The 19960-nt window shown below is 36.8% G+C and overlaps 3 long non-coding RNA genes across 53 annotated transcripts; 2 read left to right on the plus strand and 1 right to left on the minus strand.

Annotated features, from left to right (window-relative positions):
* LOC104788574 lies at positions 25–5518 on the plus strand. 16 transcript variants are annotated; one of them, XR_768384.2, is made up of 20 exons: positions 26–822; positions 917–1033; positions 1140–1246; positions 1546–1615; positions 1688–1738; positions 1830–1919; positions 1997–2107; positions 2222–2260; positions 2358–2451; positions 2546–2600; positions 2706–2824; positions 3555–3587; positions 3700–3774; positions 3867–4121; positions 4207–4266; positions 4349–4421; positions 4523–4586; positions 4726–4793; positions 4890–4997; positions 5504–5518. It is a non-coding gene; the product is annotated as an uncharacterized LOC104788574 (long non-coding RNA). The 16 variants fall into 16 exon arrangements; XR_768392.2 differs by having other exon boundaries at positions 1874–1919; XR_768386.2 differs by having other exon boundaries at positions 1694–1738.
* LOC104788577 lies at positions 6570–12342 on the plus strand. 21 transcript variants are annotated; one of them, XR_768416.2, is made up of 31 exons: positions 6570–6635; positions 6739–6856; positions 6972–7027; positions 7130–7240; positions 7323–7371; positions 7473–7519; positions 7594–7678; positions 7780–7882; positions 7991–8100; positions 8237–8362; positions 8458–8535; positions 8632–8754; positions 8837–8906; positions 9000–9049; positions 9228–9305; positions 9394–9432; positions 9530–9593; positions 9690–9721; positions 9819–9882; positions 9974–10060; positions 10192–10281; positions 10367–10442; positions 10540–10581; positions 10668–10770; positions 10848–10949; positions 11068–11105; positions 11253–11290; positions 11364–11577; positions 11711–11798; positions 11893–12008; positions 12115–12342. It is a non-coding gene; the product is annotated as an uncharacterized LOC104788577 (long non-coding RNA). The 21 variants fall into 21 exon arrangements; XR_002038398.1 differs by having other exon boundaries at positions 7136–7240; XR_768413.2 differs by having other exon boundaries at positions 6739–6840.
* LOC104788575 lies at positions 13331–19370 on the minus strand. Of its 16 annotated transcripts, none has more exons than XR_002038393.1 (27): positions 19267–19370; positions 19065–19144; positions 18890–18970; positions 18662–18731; positions 18480–18552; positions 18196–18389; positions 18032–18086; positions 17806–17894; positions 17669–17715; positions 17522–17581; positions 17357–17436; positions 17107–17247; positions 16933–16973; positions 16752–16816; positions 16577–16631; positions 16389–16444; positions 15987–16096; positions 15780–15892; positions 15452–15579; positions 15112–15354; positions 14893–14924; positions 14739–14791; positions 14410–14519; positions 14215–14334; positions 14062–14132; positions 13758–13945; positions 13331–13666 (listed from the first exon to the last, which is right to left on the minus strand). It is a non-coding gene; the product is annotated as an uncharacterized LOC104788575 (long non-coding RNA). The 16 variants fall into 16 exon arrangements; XR_002038394.1 differs by having other exon boundaries at positions 18007–18086; XR_002038392.1 differs by having other exon boundaries at positions 17677–17715; positions 18168–18389.

Raw genomic sequence — 19960 nt, forward strand, 5'->3', positions numbered from 1 at the left:
TTTTTTTTGCTTTCAACAGCAGCGACATCACGTTTTGCCATATTCTGGTTTAAAGCCAGATCTTCTCTTTTTGGCCGAGCACTGAACATATTATCATACGCATCCTGGTTCCATGAACAAAACATGATTTTCATGTGCTTGACAGTGTCGTGAACTCCTCCGTGGACACTTCCTCTGTTTTTTCAATCGCACCCCTTCGGATGACCGTGTAGGATTGCGTCGGTTTGTTCGGAACACTGTCTTCACCACTGGCTACAATTATCTCGTGATTAAGATGGCCTTCATCATAATCCACACCCGATATCATCGTTTCTCCATCAAACATAAGAATCTCTTGTTGAATGATGTTGCCGTGATCTTTGTTTTTGATTGAACTTTTTGCAGGCTTTGTTACGCTTCTCTTTGTGCTTTCCACTGGCCCTTGAATCAATAAAGCTCTGATACCATGTTGAAGTTTTGCTCTTGTATTATACCAGAAGCCATTGCTTCAAATACAAGCATGGTAGAGAATAAAACAGAGAATGAAAAAGTGGAAAACTTCTCAATTATTCTCAACGATTTGGCCGTACAACATTACACACAATTATATAGAGTGCTACGGTCGTAACCGTTCGTTTAGTAACCGAACAAACGCAACTATCTAACATGCACCCTTTAATATGCATACACATATCTAAGTATATCTTGAACATGTAGCATATGACCGAACTCAGTTATCACTAACAGATGACACCATCCAATGTAGAGACAGGAATCACAGGAGCCATTTTGACAAAGCTAGATGGTGATTCAAGAGGTGCTGCTGCTTTGAGTGTCAAGGAGGTTTGTGTTCTTCTTCTTTGATCAGTTATGTCATAGAAAGTTACTTGATCAACGTTTTATGTTGATAGTTTACTCTTTAATTGGGTGTCGATAGGTATCAGGAAAACCAATTAAACTGGTAGGACGTGGAGAGCGAATGAAGGATCTTAAACCCTTTTATCCAATTCGAATGGGAGATGTGCTTTCATTTGTATAGAAGGCAACATAAGTTGTAAGTTCTTTTTCAGTAAAGTTACTATCAAAACTTTTTTTTTCTCTTCCCCTCACTCTCTCTCTACACTGAATTCTTCTTCATCTGTCTTTATTGATGCGTCAAGAAGATACTGAAGATCTACAGAAGAAGATAATGAGTGCAAAGTTCTGACATCAACGATTTTGCTCTCTCAACAACTAAAACAGATTGTGGAAGCTTCAGGAATTGCTGGTAAGCATGTCAATGTAGATTCTCAGGTTTGGTTTATTTTCAGTGTTTTTTTTAACATCACGTTCTAGTTTTTTGCTTGATTGATCTTATCTAAGTATTTTGCGAGTCTGCTTTAGGTATGTTAATTCTGTTCTTCTCTCTTCCTTCTTTTCACTTGGATTTTCAGATTTACTAACTAATGCTAACCAGCATACGTTACACGATAATTTAAACTTTCTCATGCATACATTCTTACCAATATGCCAATATCTTCCCTTATTTAGCTTTAAGCAGTGTTTTTTAAAATTATAAATGATCAGGAACCCATGGTGTCGTCGACAACACCAGTTATGATGACATGAACTATGCTTTGTTTGCTCTTGTGTGCAGGTAAATAATGACTATGCTTTCCCCTTTTTCACAATTCATTAAGCACAAGTATTAAAATCTATTTATGTTTAGCATCAGTGGAGATGATGACTTGCTAAAGCTCATGACCATTTATGGTTTCTGGTATGAAGATTTGTTATTTGTCTTGTGTTGCATATGTTTCCCTGCTCCCTTTTTCATAAGGCCTCTTGTTTTTCTTTGTTTTCCATCCCAGAGGTTTCTTGCCATGATCTCATCTCACTTTGATGGTTGCTGCAGTAGCACTTGGGATTAAGAAAACAGAGGTTTCTGATTGTTGTCACAGGTAATTTTTCACTTATTATTATAATATTTTGATAATGACTCTTGAGTGTTGTTCTCATGCTTTCTTCTCCTCTGCAGCTGCTGTCAGTGACTACAAACAGCATCCCCAGCCTCTCAAAACTTGAATGATGAATACATCTGGAGGTACAGGTTTGCACCACTGTAAATTTTCTTCCCAATCCATCGCGTGTAAGTTCAGTTTCATGTTTGATTTTCTTGTTTACATTATAATTAGAGAATAATTTGATAAAATGTACACTCACTCACCGTCTCTTCTCTTTTGTCTTCGAATTGATATATTAGGGTTTCCATGGTCGTTTCTTCTTCAACGAGCAAGTTAAAGTATACAAATTCTAGGGTTTATTTTCTTAATTAAGTTAAGACATCTTCTCTTGTCTTGTCTTCTAACTCTTGAGTATCTCGTTTGATGAATTTGCAGAAGGATATGGTGCCAAGTGAGGATCGGAGGACGTTGCTTGTTTGTTTTCGGAGTTGGTGTTTCTTCTTCTGATTTGACCGACGGCCAAGTACAGGTTTTAAAAATTCTAGGGTTTCTCTTTTAAGTTGTTTATTGATTCAGACTTGAATATTAACTATTTGGTTTCTTCTTATTATGTATACGTGCAGGTCAGAGAGATGGATTGAAGAATGAAGAAGATGAAGAAGACTCGAGACTAATTAAGTTAACTCTGTTCTTCTCTGTTTCTTCTTTTTACTTAGATTTTGAGATTTACCAAGTTATACTAACCTACCTGCTTCTGATGCTGTTTTCTCTTTCTCGTTTCAGCTGATTTTCTCTTTCTCTATATATATGGTGGTTCACTTCCTTCCCATTACTGTTAAGGATGTTGCTGAATTATGGACCCAAACGATGGCAAAGGAATTCTCTTCTTATTGAAAAAATAGGTTCGGAGAAGAAAAAATAAAATAAACTCAACCGAAAAAGGGAATTTAGATAGTTTGACTACCGAAAAAAGGGAATTTAGATAGCTTGACTACCGACTTATGTAGTTGTTAATCTGAACCATTGAAATCTAACATGAGATAAAATCACGGCCGTCAATCTCTATAAATAATGATTCTACTCTTTCTCAATCCTTAAACAGTTAAACGTTTTTTTTTTTTTTTCTCTCTATCTACCTGGTAACGTCTCTATGCCTTAGATAGTGAAGTGGTGATGGATTCTTCTTCTTCTTCTTCTTCTTCTTCTTCTTTTTCTAAACGCGCGCGTCTTTGAAAGTTTGCTGAATCGATCATTGGTGATGGATTCTTCTTATTCTGTTCTGGGTTTTCAATTGATTTTATTTTTTCTAGGGTTTACTAGATTCTGTGTTCATTGCGATTTTACGTTTCTTCGGTATTCTTCTTCATCTTCTGGGTTTTCAATTGATTTTATTTTTCTACGGTTCATTGCGATTTAACTCTCATCCTCGACTCAGAAATCTCAACTTCTAGGGTTTGATTTTCTAAATTGGTTTTGTCTTCTCGTCATGATATTGCTATGATTGTTTTCTTTTTTTTAATCGTTGGTCAGTCGCGCTGCGTCTTCAATCATATTCTGATCCCAATTTTTTCTAGGGTTTCGAATATGGATTTTTTTTTGTTATCCGTACTAATATATCTCTCTTTGATGCAGGTATTTGTTAGGCATCAGTGGAGATCTTCTAGGGTTTGTTTTCATCCCTTGTCACTCTGTTTTCTCTGTTTGTTTTTAACGATTTTGTTTGTTTGTTTGTTTGTTTGTTTCTCTAATTAGCGATATCTCTCTCTCTATGTTGCAGGTCTTCTTTTGTAATTGCAAGCAAGCTTTGTCAAATAATCTTGTCAAAGTATGGATCACAATATGGAGTACTGGGGTAAGTATTGCAGCCATGCGACTTGCTTATTATTCTTTATCTCTTTGTCTCTAGTTTAACTTTGTTCTCCATGTTTTTGTGTGTTGCATCAGCCTCGCAAGGACTAGCAGACAGAAAGGCATCAGTAGAGATGATGATGATGACTTGATCAAGCGCAAGGCGCCCCCATTCATGGTTTCTGGTATCCCAAGTGCTACTGCAGCAACCATCAAAGTGAGATGAGATCATGGCAAGAAACCTATCTGGGATGAAAAACAAAGAAAAAACAAGAGGCCTTTTGAGAAAGTGAGGAGGGAAAACATAAGCAACACAGAAAAAATAAAAACAAGCACAGAGGTTTGTCACAGGTAACTTTTCACTTGATATGAGTTTTTTATTTTTATTTTGATTATGACTCTTAGTGTTGTTCTGATGCTTTCTTCTCCTCTGCAGCTGCTCTCCCTGACTACAAATCGTCTCTCCAAAACTTGAATGATGAAGCACAGCTGTCAGGTGGTTTATCTATTCTCTCCTTTTCATTATTGGTCCATATATACTACCATGTCTCTAATCGAAATTATAATTTCTCTTATAGGTTCCTTGGAGTGCTAATATATGGCCATTCTCTTGCCCTTGATGACACTAGCATGACTGGAGAGATCAAAATCGTGTGTTTTTCTTTATCTTTTTTCCTATCATAGTGATTTTGTTTACTTTCTCTTCCCGCTTTGGTATAACTCCTAACAGTCAACTTCCCTTTTCTTGCTAGGTTAACAAAGACTCTAACAAGGACCCATTCCTAATGTCTTGCTATAAATTTGCAGATGGAAATGGTATGATGTGGCGAACCTATCGGTGATTGGTTGTTGTGTTCTCTCTGTTACGCATCTAGTAACTCTACTCCTTCTTCTTCTTCCTCTGATTTTTATTTTATTTACTAACACGTTTCTTCGTCTTCTGTCTCCTTCGCAGGTGTTTTCTTTGGAAGCTTATAATATGTTATGGCTTTCGACTCTGAAGTCTCAACTTCAACTTCTACGGTTTGCTTTCTAAATTGATTTTTACCTTCTAGTTTTTTTTTTTGCTTCAAATCGAATTCGTTTTATTTACTCGTAGTTCTATTATTGTTAATCCAGATTGTTTCTGGAGGATAGAACTATTGATCGATTGGTGATTGCAGAGGAGGCTACTAAGATCTCTCGCTGAGGGTTTGATCAAGGAGGAGGCTACTAAGATCTTCTAGGGTTTGATTCATCCTCGTCACTCTGTTTTCTCTGTTTGTTTTTAACGGTTTTGTTTGATTGCTTCTCTAATTAGCGATCTCTCTCTCTCTCTCTCTCTCTCTCTCTCTCTCTCTCTCTCTCTCTCTCTCTCTCTCTCTCTCTCTCTCTCTCTCTCTCTCTCTCTCTCTCTCTCTCTCTCTCTCTCTCTCTCTCTCTCTCTCTCTCTCTCTCTCTCTCTCTCTCTCTCTCTCTCTCTCTCTCTCTCTCTCTCTCTCTCTCTCTCTCTCTCTCTCTCTCTCTCTCTCTCTCTCTCTCTCTCTCTCTCTCTCTCTCTCTCTCTCTCTCTCTCTCTCTCTCTCTCTCTCTCTCTCTCTCTCTCTCTCTCTCTCTCTCTCTCTCTCTCTCTCTCTCTCTCTCTCTCTCTCTCTCTCTCTCTCTCTCTCTCTCTCTCTCTCTCTCTCTCTCTCTCTCTCTCTCTCTCTCTCTCTCTCTCTCTCTCTCTCTCTCTCTCTCTCTCTTTGTTGCAGGTCTTCTTTTGTAATTGCTTCTGAACAGCAAGCAAGCTTTGTCATAATCTTGTCAAAGGATGGATCACAACAAGAAGCAATATGGAGTGGGGTAAGTTTGCAGCCACGAGACTTGCTTATATACATCTGGTTATTTCTTATCTCTTGTCTCTAGCTAACTTTTTGTATGCATGTTTTTTTTTTGTTGCGTCAGCCTCAAGGATTGTCATATTAACTCAGGACTAGCAGAGAAAGGCATCAGTGGAGATGGTGATGATGACTTGCTAAAGCTCATGACCATTTATAGTTTCTGGTACTAAGATCTCTCGGTGATGGTTTGATTGTGGAATATTCTTTTTGTTTGTCTTCCTAATCCGCCATATTTACTCTCTCCTTTTCGATATAGTGAAACAAATGTTGATATGGCCTTTTTGTTTTCCTCTCAGGAGTTGGAAAACCAACAAGCATCAATGTGGAGGGACGGGTAAGTTTGCAATATGGAGGGGTAAGTTTGCACTCATGAAAAATTCTTATCTCTGGTTATCTTTATCACTTGTCTCTAGTTTAACCTTGGAATGCATGTTTTTTTCTTGTTGCATCAGCCTCAAGGATTTGCTCAAGACTACCAGAGAAAGGCATCAGTGGAGATGGTGATGACTTGCTTAGCCGCAAGACCATTTATGGTTTCTGGTATGAAGATGCACCTTTGTTTAATGTCCTGTTTTGCTTAAGTTTTCCCTGCCCACTCTCTCATATGACGTGTTGGTTTTCTTCTTTTCATCACAGGATTTTCTTTCGGATGCTTGGCATGCATGATCTCACTTTGTTGATGGTTGCTGCAGTAGCACAGAAAAAAATAGAGGTTTGTGATTGTTGTCACAGATAATGTTTGACTTAATATATGATATTTATAATATTGTGTTGTTCTGATGCTTTCTTCTCCCCTACAGCTGCTGTCAGTGACTACAAACCTCTTCACGGTGAAGAGTAAGACCTAGATTGTCTCTCGCGTTTTGTGTGTTGTTGGGTTTTCATATGTGAATGCTTGGTTTCTAATGGTCTTCTTTAATTTTTCTTCTTCTCTCAGGTTGGTGAGCTATATTGGAATTACTTCTGAACAGCAAGGATTACAACAAGCAGCGATATGGAGGGGGTAAGTTTTGCAGTCATGAGACATGCTTATATATATCTGGTTATTTCTTATCTCTTGTCTCTAGCTAACTTTTGGTATGCATGTTTTGTTTTTGTTGCATCAGCCTCAAGGATTGTCAACTTTGCTCTAGACTAGCAGAGTAAGGCATCAGTGGAGATGATGGTGATGATGACTTGCTAAAGCGCAAGACCTTTTGTGGTTTCTGGTACTAAGATCTCTTGGTGATGGTTTGATAGTAGAGTATTCTCTTTGTTTGTCTGCCTAATCTCCCATATTTACTCTCTTTTTCGATATAGTGAAACAACTGTTGATATGGCCTTTTTGTTTTCCTCTCAGGAGTTGAAAAACCAACGACCATCAATATGGAGGGACGGGTAAGTCATTGGCTTAAGGTAAGTTAACTCTGTTCTTCTCTCTTTCTTCTTTTTACATGGACTTTGAGATTTACCAAGTTATACTACGAACCTGCTTCTGATGCTGTTTTCTCTTTCTAGTTTCAGCTGATTTGTGGTCGGGCTCTTGGATTGCCACTAGAGCGGCCAAAGAGTGTAAACATGGAGAGGTTGCTTGTCTAACAAGAGGAGCCAAGAATCAGTATACCTAAGGTAAGTTAACTCTGTTCTTCTCTCTAGCTTCTTTTCACTTGGATTTTCAGATTTACTAACTAATACTAACCACCATACACAGACATCTTCAGTGATCCTAATGGACCTTATAAGACATTCTGAATTCTGAGGTTTGTGTTCCTTGCTCTTAGAAGAAGTTGGTATTTGATAATATTTGGTCTCACTTCACTTCACTTCTTCTGATTCTTGGATGCCTTTTTTTTTTTTGCAGTTACTGTACGTGGGCTCCCATCATCTGCTCCATGGCAAAATTTGAAGGTCTTGATTGACAAGTAATGTTTTGCTGGTCTTGTTTTTGTCTTTCTGATATGAAATTCATTTTTTTTTTGCAGGATCATTTGCGGAGAGCTTGTGATGTGTGCTTTGCTCAGGTCACTCGAGACAGGTTGTGGAAAGGAGATGCTTTGAGGAATGAATGTATGATGATGTTTCAGACTTTGGTATTTTTATTCGGGTTTATATTTCAGTTGTTGTGAACTGAGTATATAGTTTAATCTAATTATGTATATGTTGTGCAGGTCACGGAGAAGGATTGAAGAATGAAGAAGAATACTCATGTCTGCTTTATCTCAGAGAGATGGATTGAAGAATGAAGAAGATCGCTTACGCAGACTGCTTAAGGTAAGTTAACTCTGTTCTTCTCTCTTTCTTCTTTTCACTTGGATTTTGAGATTTAGCAAGTTATACTACTAACATGCTTCTAATGCTGTTTTCTCTTTCTCGTTTCAGCTGATATGTGACCGGCCTCTTGGACTGCCACTAGAGCGGTCAAAGAGTGTATAAACATGGAGAGGTTGTATGTCCCCCAAAAGGTGAAGCTTCGTGGGGAATCAGCAGAGGTTTGCTTTTCTTTTTTACATCTTCTCATATAACTTGGTCTCATTCAATCCTCACTTCACAATCGTTGTTGTTACTTGTTAGCAATAGATTGAAAATCCTGGTTTGGGTTTAACTTCCTTTTATCTTGTGGTTTAGGATTATCTTGGCAGCTTCTCGTCCAAAGCCTGGGGGATCACAGGTGGTGGTTATGCAACTTTTGCTTTTTCATGCTGGTCAATCAGAAGTCAACTTCAACTTTCTGCTTCATAGCAAGATTTGAAGGTCTGATTGCCAACTAATGTTTTGCTGCATCTTTTTGGTTTCTACTACTCCCTTGTCTTGTTTTGTCTTTCTGATATGAAATCCGTTTTTTGCAGGATCATATGCGGAGAGCTTATGATGTGTGCTTTGCTGAGGTCACTCGAGTCAGATTCAGTTCTCCTCATCCATAAGTTGTGAGTCTAATTCAGACCCTTTAAAGTTTATTCTTCGTTAAACTGACTAATCTTCTTTTTTTTAATGGATTTTGTTGTTGCTCGTTCCTTCTCTAGATGATGCAATCTTACACAACGATGGTCAAATCGTATTCTAAAGATTGGATTGGGGTTTGTTTCTGGAGTCCAGAAAGACGACGACGATATCTATGTTATTGTTAATCATCTGGAGAGTATTGGGTGAGATATGTTTCTCCACCTTTTTAATTTCTTTAGATCTGTTTTGTTATGTTTGGTTACTAACGAGTTTGTCTAATTTTAGGTTTTAACAAGAAAAGCCAAGAATCAGTCTACGTGGAAAGGTTTTGCACGCAGCTTTGAAGGTGCTACAAGTGAGTTTTTCTTCGTCTCTCTTTAAAGTTGTTGTTTAAATTAAGACTTGAAAGTTAACTATATGGTTTTAATGTGATTCTGTATACGTGCAGGTCAGAGAGATTGATTGAAAAATGAAGAAGTCTTAAGCAGACTGCTTAAGGTAAGTTAACTTTGTTCTTCTCTCTTTCTTCTTTTCACTTGGATTTTCTGAAAATCATTTTGAGACTTACTAATGGAAGAATTCTGAGGTTTGCGTTACTTGCTCTTAGAAGTTGGTTTTGATAATATTTGGTCTCACTTGACTTCTTCTGATTCTTGGGTGGCTTTTTTTTTGGCAGTTACGTGGGCTCCCATCACCTGCTTTTCACTATGTTCTCTCTCGGTTCCTAATTTTCAAAATGCTAACTGTTACTAAGGTTTGTTAAATTTTGACACCCAAAACCTTTCGTACTTGAATGAATATGTTTGTTTGTAACATAACTCTGCTTTGTTTTGTATTTGCAGGTCTCAGTCTGATTTTGGAAACCAATGATTTGTTTTAAGGTGCAGAGCATACTTCAGATCTTTGATTGAAACTTTTTCTTAAGATATGTCTTGTGAATAATGTTTTCAAGTATTCTGATGATAATTTCATTTGCAGCTTGCTTATGGAGCGACGTGGTTCTGGAGAAAGGTACATTTGATCATGACAACATGATGACAAAGTAATGTCTTCTCTCTTATCTTCGAATAAATTTACTTACTTTCGATATTTTTGTTTGTAATATAGCTCTGCTTTGTTTTGTCTTTGCATGACTCAGTCTGATTTTGGAAACCAATGATTTGTTTTAAGGTGCAGAGCATACTTCAGATCTTTGATTGAAACTTTATCTTAAGATATGTCTTGTGAATAATGTTTTTAAGTATTCTGATGATGATTTCATTTGCAGCTTGCTTATGGAGCGACGTGGTTCTGGGGAAAGGTACATCTGATCATTACAACATGATGACAAAGTATAATGTCTTCTCTCTTATCTTCGAATGACTTTACTTACTGTCAGTATTTTTGTTTGTAACATAACTCTGCTTTGTTTTGTCTTTGCAGGTCTCCATCTCATTTTGGAAACCAGTTATTTGTTTTAAGGTGCAGAGCATACTTCAGATCTTTGATTTGAAACTTTATCTTAAGAAGGTACGTCTCGTGAATACTTCATTCTACATGTACTGTAGGGTAGTATTCTTTATACAACTCTAGAAGGTTTATTTAGCTGTGAAATTGTTGGAAACAAACTTACATGTTCACTTCTGAATTTTCACTTTCAGGTTAAAATATGGCTTGGAGACGAGGCAGGAGATCACTACTACTATGTTCTCTCTCGGTTCCAAGTTTGGAGAATGCTAACTGTTACTAAGGTTTGTTCAATTTTGACACCCACAACCTTTTGTACTTGAATGATTCTCACATTGGTTACAAAGATTTTGATCATTTTGTATTCAGATCCCAAATCCTGAGGGGCTATAAAGATTTCTTTTAAGCTCTAGAAGCTTCTTATCGACAGCAGTCTTCCTGATATGTATGCCACAACTCATCTTCTGTCTTTTCACAGATTCAATTATACTTACTTCCAGTGTTTGTTTGTAACATAACTCTGCTTTTTTTTGTCTTTGCAGGTCTCCGTCTCATTTTGGAAACCAATTATTCGTGACAACAAGGTATTAAACAGTTGTTTTTGATTCCTGGTTTCATTTCTTGTTCTGCAGTTTTACTTGATTTTATCTTCCTCAACTCTGTTTTCCAGGGAAGTCTGGTGCCAAAGAAGTCTACTTTCTCTTCTGGTACTAAAGCGTCTGCATCTCATAAACTGGTCACTGACCTGATTTTCAAATACCTTTGCAGAATGGGTACGTTAGATGTCATTCTTGTTATCTCACATTCTTTTTCATCTCATAAGCTGATCACTGACCTGATTTTCTGACAGTGAGTTGAAGTAACAATACTTGGGATCAAATTTCAGGGAATTGATTACTTGAAGTATGACAACTGCAACTCGCTCTTCTGTCCCCAATTCTTAATTCCTTTTGTAAGCAATTAAGATGTGTTGTTATGCCACAACTAAGTCTTCTGTCTTATCATCGATTAAATTTTATGTACTTTCGATGTATGTTCCTAACATAACTCACTTTGTTTTGTCTTTGCAGGTCTCAATCTGATTTTGGCAAACAATTTTTTGTTTAAGGTGCAACATATATTCCTTGTGTTTGATCTTATTATTATGTTCGTGATGTGTATGCCACTACTCGTCTTCTCTCTTATCTTCGAATAAAGTTACCAACTTTCGATATGTTTGTTTGTAACATAACTCTGCTATGTTTTGTCTTTGCAGGCCTCAGTCTGATTCTGGAAACAAATTATTTGTTTAAGGTGCAGCATACTTAAGATCTTTGATTAAACTATATCTTAATATATGTCTTGTAAATATGTTTTCTGATTTCAGTTTGCAGCTTGGTTTTGGACCGACGTAGTTATGGCCTTATTGGGGAGAGTACATTATTAAATCATTACAACTGTTGTTGCAGTTGTTGCTGTTTAAGTAAAATGTCTTTGGTGGACCAGAAAGTGATGGAAGTGGTACAATTGTTGATGCAGTTTCACGTCCTGGATGAGACATTTCAGATCCTGTGATTTCTGCAACCCTTAGTATTGTGCAGGTAATTATGGTGTTCATGGCTTCTTCCCTATCTTCCATTGTACATGATTGAGATAAACCAGATAGTGTGTGGTTTTCAGAACTGCCGCAGACTCCTATTTTAGCACCGTTTATGTTTCCCTTTTCTTCTACAGGTCTTCTGGGGTTTGGACAAAAAGCTTTCCCAGAGAAAACATTTGCCCTCTGTTAATTAGTTGATTTCCTACTCAAAAGTATTCAACGGTATGCTTACATATCCTCAGTTTAAACCTGTCTTGGTTTACTATTTCGAATTCTTGTATATAAAAAGTTGCTTTTTTTTTTTCTTTTTCTTCAGGCATTGGGATCTTTCTATGAGAAGTTCGGACCAGACATCATCAACATCATGAGGACAAAGGCCAGAGAGGGTGTTGCAGAGGGAAGAGGGAAGAGGAACTTAATGAAATTGTCCAGGTACGTGTCACTTGTCCTTGTATTGGTATCAATGTCGTATACTAAGAAGGATAATGTATCCTCAGTTTAGACTAGCTCTTATATTGTGCTTGCTGTTTCTGCAAAGGCTAAAGGAATTTGCTCTTTCACACCGTAAGAAGATTCCTACATCTTGCTCTTCCGCTTTTGGTGAACCCTATACGACCAAGAAAAGGTTAATCTCTAACAGCAGAAGATCAACGATGGCTAAGATTTATTCTTACATTACAGAGTATTTTGGTATGTTATGGGGTGATAGCATTGGGATCAGCTCTAAAGCACATAGTTAATATATATCCAGAATAACACTTTAGCCTAGCCTATAAACAAACTAGTAGTGTGAGACTATGGAATAGTCCCTGCCATGATGACTAACCGTTGTGTGATTGTAGACTGAAACAAAAGGGGAAGAATCCTCTGCAAGTGCCCATTAAAACCCTTTAGATAAAGACATGAGTTAAGGAGAAAATTGAGCTGAGGTCATAGCTGTTACAGAATCTAGTGAAGAAACAGAGAGAATACCTCAGCTTCCGTAGCATCATCATCAATGGCATCGCTCCTCCTATAAAAAAACTTATAGAATCAAGGAAAATAAATTACTACCATTAGATATTTTAGATACAAAATCATAAAACCAATTCTACAGTTAAAACAAAATCACAAGCTTCCATGATACAACGAAGTACAGTGATGCGGCGAGCTCCGATGGACGAGGATTGAGGAGGAAAGAGAACTGCCGAAAATTTGGAAGACTAAGAAGAAAGCTCTCGAACTTCAAACGACATCGTTTGGAATATGGTGGAATAAGTCATAAGCCCAGCCCATTAAGCGTTGTGTATACAAATATTGCAGCGTTGTTGTTTGTTTGGTTAAATTTGTCAGACGCGCCTCGCTTACCTCATTAACTCAAAATATTAAAAATTCTTCAATTTTTGTAGTCTATAACCTTGCCGAATATGTGAAACGCGCGTTACGCGCTCTTCATGCGTGTGGGGATTGTCTTCATTTGTTTACCTGTTGTGTGACACACGCGAGAAGTGGGCCAGACCATTGTAAATTTGACGAGACCGTTTTAGTTAAATTGCAACATATATTGTAGAATAATCAGGCCTGGCCCATTTAGTACTACCTCATGTAAGTGTAACATAAAATATAAAGAAGTCCAACAAAACACATATTTAATAGACCGATATTTCATTGACTTGGCCCATATCTTATCCGATCAGAGTAAAGATTCGATTTTATTTCGTCAAATTTATCCTCAAACCAAAAACAGATAAACAAAACAAAACTGTCAACCTAAATTTAACCAATCTTCAAGTTAAAGTTAAAGATGATTGTTCCGAGCTTCCGATAATAAAATTTCTAGTACTTTCAGACCTAAGCCTAAAGTATAATGTTTAACGAAACAATCAATGATTCTAAACAGAGGAATCTCAATTTTTTTTAGGATTTGATACGACATCAACGAGATATAAAGCCTGTTCGAATACAAACTGATAATGACTGCTGGGTAAAGTACAGCTGGGCGACAAATTTGGTTGGAAGCAGTAAATGGTAAATATACCTGCACATCGAAACCTAACAAAGTAAAAAAGGAGCATACCGATATCAGTTTGGCCACTGTAGCCATGGAAGACCTGCAATAGTATCGTGTTTTAGAACAAAGAAATATGACAACAATTTCAACATAAAGTGGAAAAGTAAATAGTATTATTAAAAGGAACTGACCTGCAATAGTATCGTGCTCCATGAACTGACCAGTCACCAGTACTCAACTTTTATAATCTAACAACTACATATATCTATGAGACATCGTGACTGAAGGTATCAAGAGGAATGGCCCATTTATGATTAACCATTGCTTAACAGCGCAAAATAAGCTCATTCACCAGAGCCTTATGCACAAGAATGGATTCCTGAAAATACGTTGGGAGAAAGAAGATGAAATGAGTCAGATGAACTTAACAACCCAAGTGGAAAAAAAACACTGAAGTTCAATATTATTAGACTACGAAATTAGAGTCTAACTAACCTCAATCAAGATCTAGCTACTGAGAAAACCTTGAACCTGGAACCATTCCTCATGTTACGTAGCTACACCTGCTGCAAATAGAAACAACCAAGAGAGCCTAAGTTCCAATTCGGTGAACAATAACATTCGCTTCAGGACATAAGAGTACAATACCAATATTATCAAACGGCGCAAACTCAGAAGATCATATACCACAGAAGAGACGAAACTTGTGTATGCGTCTTCGTGTGATATGCTATCACAGGTCCCGTTGCAAACAAAAACAGTAAGTTCCTGCAAAATGCTGAGATAAGATCAATCAAACAAAAAAACTAGAACGTGTAAGTTAAACTGGAAAATGAACCATACCTGAGAATCGACATTGACATGTTTACCAGCATTTCCGGAAGCTTCCACAATTTGTTTTTGTTGTTGAGAGAGCAAAAAAGCCCATCATAATCTCATTCCTTCAAGCTTTTCTGTTAGCGAGAAACAAAATACAAAAAGCATATGATCAATCATAACCATACAAAAAGCATATGATATTAAAACACTGAAACCATACCTGAGAATCGATAGACACTGCAAATTAAAGCAACTTGGTGACTTAAAGGTTGGTAAATTGAGCGGAAGCGGATGGTAGAGGTATTGAGTTAAAGACACCTATATAACTAGAAGAAACATTTTGATGTTGTTACCTTTTTGGTACTGAACCTTTTTAATTCTTCAAACCCATAAGCATATCTTCGATCTGCACAAAAATAGAGAACTAGAAGCTTCCTTAATATATCTTTTAAAGTCTGAATTATAACAAAATCTGATATTATACTGGAAATTTTTTTTTTTTCATACCTTAAACATAGCTTCAAGCTTTTTAAGCACACCTGCAAAACGAAACATAAACCTGAGATTCTTGTTACACTGTTGATTTAAAAAAAAAAGAATCATGGGTTTTGCTTGGAATTCTGGTGCCTTGTTGTCAAAAACAAAAAAGAATCATTGGTTGAGGGAGATAGAAATACTTGAAACAGAACAAAATAAAGAAAAGAAGAGGATTTTAAGATGACTTACAGTGAAGAGGACTTGGTATCCTCCATCATTCCTAATAATATCCTTATGGATGGGAAACTAACGCGAACGTATTGAGTGATTGTGAGTAATGAGTCTGACTTGCCTGACTTGTTCGAAAACATCAATGGAGTCTTTGCGTCGACGATTGAGCTTCTTCTCTCTACCAAGAGTAGATTTAAGTAGTTCCTCACAACACCAGGATCACTAGTCATATCAGATTTGGAACTAGCAGGAAGCAGATCACTGACAAAGAAAGACAACCAATAATGTAAATACACATAAGTATAAAACAATAAGGTAATTTACGTGTTCAAGATTTGTTGTTTAAACTTGACGATACCTGGGCAGATGCAGTTTCTTTCGTTGGCATTTAGAAGCTTCGAGTAACAACATGACATAAGCTAAGAAAACGGGGATAGATAGAGCAAAAAAAAAGATCTCATCATAATCTCATTCCTCCAAGCTTTTCTGAAAGAAAGAAACGAAATAGAAGACGCATAAGATCAATCATAACCAAGGGGATAATGCAAAATCTGAGATATGGGAATTCTTAACAAAAACAAGAACATGATGATAAAACAAGCAAAATACTGAGATAAGATCAATCATGCAAAATACTGAGATAAGATCAATGAAGCAAAAAACTAGAACGTGATAATAAACCATACCTGAGAATCGACATTGACATGCTTGCCAGCAATCCCTGAAGATTCACAATCTGTTGTAGTTGTTGAGAGAGCAAAAAAAAGATCTCATCATAATCTCATTCCTTCAAGCTTTTCTGAAAGAGAGAAATGAAATAAAAAAAGCATAAGATCAATCATAACCAAGGGGATGATGCAAAATCTAAGGATGTTAAAACACTGGAACCATACATGAGAATCGATATTGACATGCTTGCCAAACAGTCCTCATGATTCCACAATTTGTGTTTGTTGTCTAGAGAGCAAAAAAAGATCCCATCATATTCTCCGTCCTTCAAGACCTGCATAGAGAATATAAAGGACAACAAAACACAGTGAGTGAGCTAGCTACTGGGAACATAAAGGACAAAACACAGTGAGTGTGATATGCACAAGTCAGTGTGATATGCACAAGTCAGTGTGATATGCCTATTTTGAGCCCATTTATGTCCTTGCCTCTTGGGTGATTAAACTGTTTTTTTATGATCGGACGGCTCTCGCTAAGCAAAACAAGGTTTAGTAATAAGTAGCAACCAAACCCTAAATAAACAAAACAAGGTTTAGTAGTAACTAGTAAGTAACAAGTAAACCAACCTTAAATTCTGATTCCTCAAGACCCAGTAACTCTATTTGAATCAGCTGTTGAAAACCTGAAATCACAGAACAAGAAGAAGTCATATTAAAGCAAAAGAACCAACGAAAAGCTAACTCGAAAGAAAGATTAAGAGACAATTAACATTGAAATTGATAACGAGGAACCAGGGTAAAAACCATAACGTTACCATCTTTAGCATTCCATCTTCATCAACGTTAGCATCACAAAGCATTATCCAAAACCTGCAATTACAAAAACGACAAGTAAAGATAAACATGCAATTAGAAGAAGGAGAAAAAAACCCACAGAACCGAAGTGAAAATTCAGAAACAAATCAAAGAGATGTGTTCAGAGCAATGAACCCATGAGAATGCTTGAGGACAATCAGTCAAAGCCATCACTGATTGATAAAAGCATCATCCAAAACCTGAAATAACAAAAAAGACAAGTAAATAACATGTAATTAGAAAAAGGGGAAAAAAACCAAGTGAAAATTTATGAACAAATAATAGAGATGTGTTTATTAAAAATATATGACGTTACCATCTTCATCAACGTTAGCATCACAAAGCATCATCCAAATTCTGAAATAACAAAAACGACAAGCAAATAACATGTAATTAGAGGAAGGAGAAAAAAAAACCACAGAACAAAAGTGAAAATCCATGAACAAATAATAGAGATGTGTTTATCAAAATGTAAAAGAAAATCTCTTACCGTACGTAACTCTTTGGTTTTAGAGTAGCACGAAGAACCCGTTATAATCAGGAGACTTGAACTGGGGACCCGACCTGAGATGATGACAATGGCTTTCCATTTAGATTATCTAGAAGCGTGTTGTAATTCGAAGATCCATCACTACAAACATAAGAGGAAAGTAAAGCTCAGAGAGTACTACTCATCAGCAACTTCAGTAAGACGCTTTAAGTACCAAATACAAAATTCAATATGAGAAGTAAACACGCACCAAAGCTCCGTACTTCAGCAGGATGAGCAACAGATAGCTCCTCGACATCTATGGTAGCAAAAGGTATGGAATGATTCAATCTGCAAAAAACAAAACACAAAGTCATATGTAGTAAGTAACCCCTAACTAAGCAAAACAAGGTTTATTAGTAACAAGTAAACCAACCTTTAATTCTGATTCCTCAAGGCCCGCCCATTAACTCCTTTTGAATCAGATGTCGAAAACCTGAAATCATAGAATGAGAAGAAATCATAACAAAGCGAAAGAATCAACGAACAGCTAAATCAAAAGAAAGATGAAGAGAAAACTAACGTCCTTACAAAACCAGAACCGAGATTAAACGGTGACCAAGCCAAGCCCTGCAAAATAAAACCCAACATCATTTAATTCTCACCCTAAATAAGAATGAACAACAAAAAACAGATCAAAGAATTTGCAACAGATCAAACCTTCTCTCTTAGGATACACGTAGTTTTCACTGATCCCTTCCTATCCTCTTACATGGATCATCATCGAGAAATGCTATCTGCAACAGAGCCTTAGTAGCAAGTAACAAGTAAACCAAACTTTAATTATGATTCCTCATAAGATCTATTAACTAATAGTGCATACACGAATAAGATAACAAACGACCAGGGTTAACGAGGAACCAGGGGTTAAAGTCCATGACGCTACCATCTTTAGCATTCCATCTTAATCAACGTTAGCATCACAAAGCATCATCCAAAACCTGAAGTAATTAAAAGGAAAAAAAAAACATCACAAAACCAAAGTGATGATTCAGAAGTGAACATGAAAGAAGATACGATACCACATGACTACAGAAGAGACGAGACTACTATGTGCATCTTCGTGCGATGTGCCATCAAGTCCCCTTGGAAACAAAACAATAAAATCCTGCATAAACAGAGCCGAAGAGTCAACGAAACAGAATCAAATCGCAAAACAATTAAAATTGAAGGATACGAAATCATCTTCGTTCTTCAGGAGAATCGTCGTCCTTGATTGAACCAGAGGTGAATCATATTCATACCTGTGCCACAAAATTCAGAAAAACAAGGGAGATAGAAAAACTTGAAACAGAACAAAATAAAGAAAAGCAGAGGATTTTAAGATGACTTACAGTGAAGAGGATTTTACCATCATATGGGTCCACGATTCAGCATCATCCCTAATAGCTACATATACGGATGCACCTGTAACAAGAAAATGAAAAGACCACTCATAACCAAGCGGTGTTGAATAAAAAAAAAAAAACCAAAACATGATGACGCTAAAACGTTTTACCAAAAATCTAAACCATACCTGTGAGGACTGTCACGTAGCAGTAACCTTCTTACCACTTACCAGCCAAGAAATTGCAGAGAGAGAGGACCTGCATATAGAGAAAGGACAAAACAGAGTGAGTGTGATATGCACAAGTTTTGAGGAGGCAATTCTTAATAATAATAACACAGAGCCCCCATGTTCCAATTTCGGTGAAACAATAACAATTCGATTCAGGGCATAAGATAAAGAGTGAGAGACTACTACCAATTAAAGAAACGAAACCCTAGTGTAGTGAGTGTGTGCTGCTGCTCTTCCACAAGTCCCGTTGGAAACACAATCCGAATCCTGCAATAATTATAAATAGAGCCGTCAGAGAGGAAAATATAATTAGAAGACAGAACAGAACAGAACAGAACAGAACCGTTGATGATGATGATACCAATTAGGTAAAAATTCCCAACGAAAGAGAGAATCGATGAAACCCTAGAAGGCCCTCGCTTGAACCAGAGAGATGAATACCTGAAACACCCAAAAGAAATCAGAAACAAAAACGAACCCTAAAAACACCCAAGAGAAATTGCTGATGAAACCCTAAAAAAAGAACAACCCGATCCGATTGAGAGATTTGAGAGATGGCTTACTCGTCAGAGAGATTTTGTGTTTTTGTTCTTGCGAGAGAGCGTCACTCAGGACTAAAAGAAACTGATGCGCTACACTTTTTCCTTTTTTTTTTGTTTTAGGATAACAAAATATATGGAACATGCGCTATATAAAAAGGAAATTCACTAACCGACTTTGTATACACATGGTAAAGGCCTTTTGGGCCTTATATATGGGCTTTGGACCTTAAGTAACCCAATATATACCTTAATATCACTTAAAAAGTTGTCATTTTTTTTTTTACAGGTTTGTGAGATAATATGATTTTACCCAACCCAATCCTCTACGATCAGACAACACTTGTAAAAAAATTCTCCAATTTCAACAAATTTAAACACATCTATCTTTAACATTTTTAAAGTACATTTTTCAGGCTGATGGTGAAGTTTATGTTCACTAGAAAAGAGAGCTTATGTGCATAAGCGACATCGTTGAAGATGGTAATGTGGCACCAATGACTGAAGACAAGGTTTTTGAAAGTCTAATTTATTTTAATTCTTTGAAAGCTGGTGTACTTGTATGAATCTGTGATTTACCTTTTGCGTTGTCGTGATATTTAGACTAATCCAGTTTCTTTGATGTTTACAGGCATTGTTGTTCAAGAATGGAATCGAAGAGATGGCTGGAAGAACCTTACGACGTGTTGCACTGGCCTTTAGAACGTTTGAGGCTGAA

Source organism: Camelina sativa, chromosome 5 (genome assembly GCF_000633955.1).
Source record: "Camelina sativa cultivar DH55 chromosome 5, Cs, whole genome shotgun sequence".
NCBI lineage: Eukaryota > Viridiplantae > Streptophyta > Magnoliopsida > Brassicales > Brassicaceae > Camelina > Camelina sativa.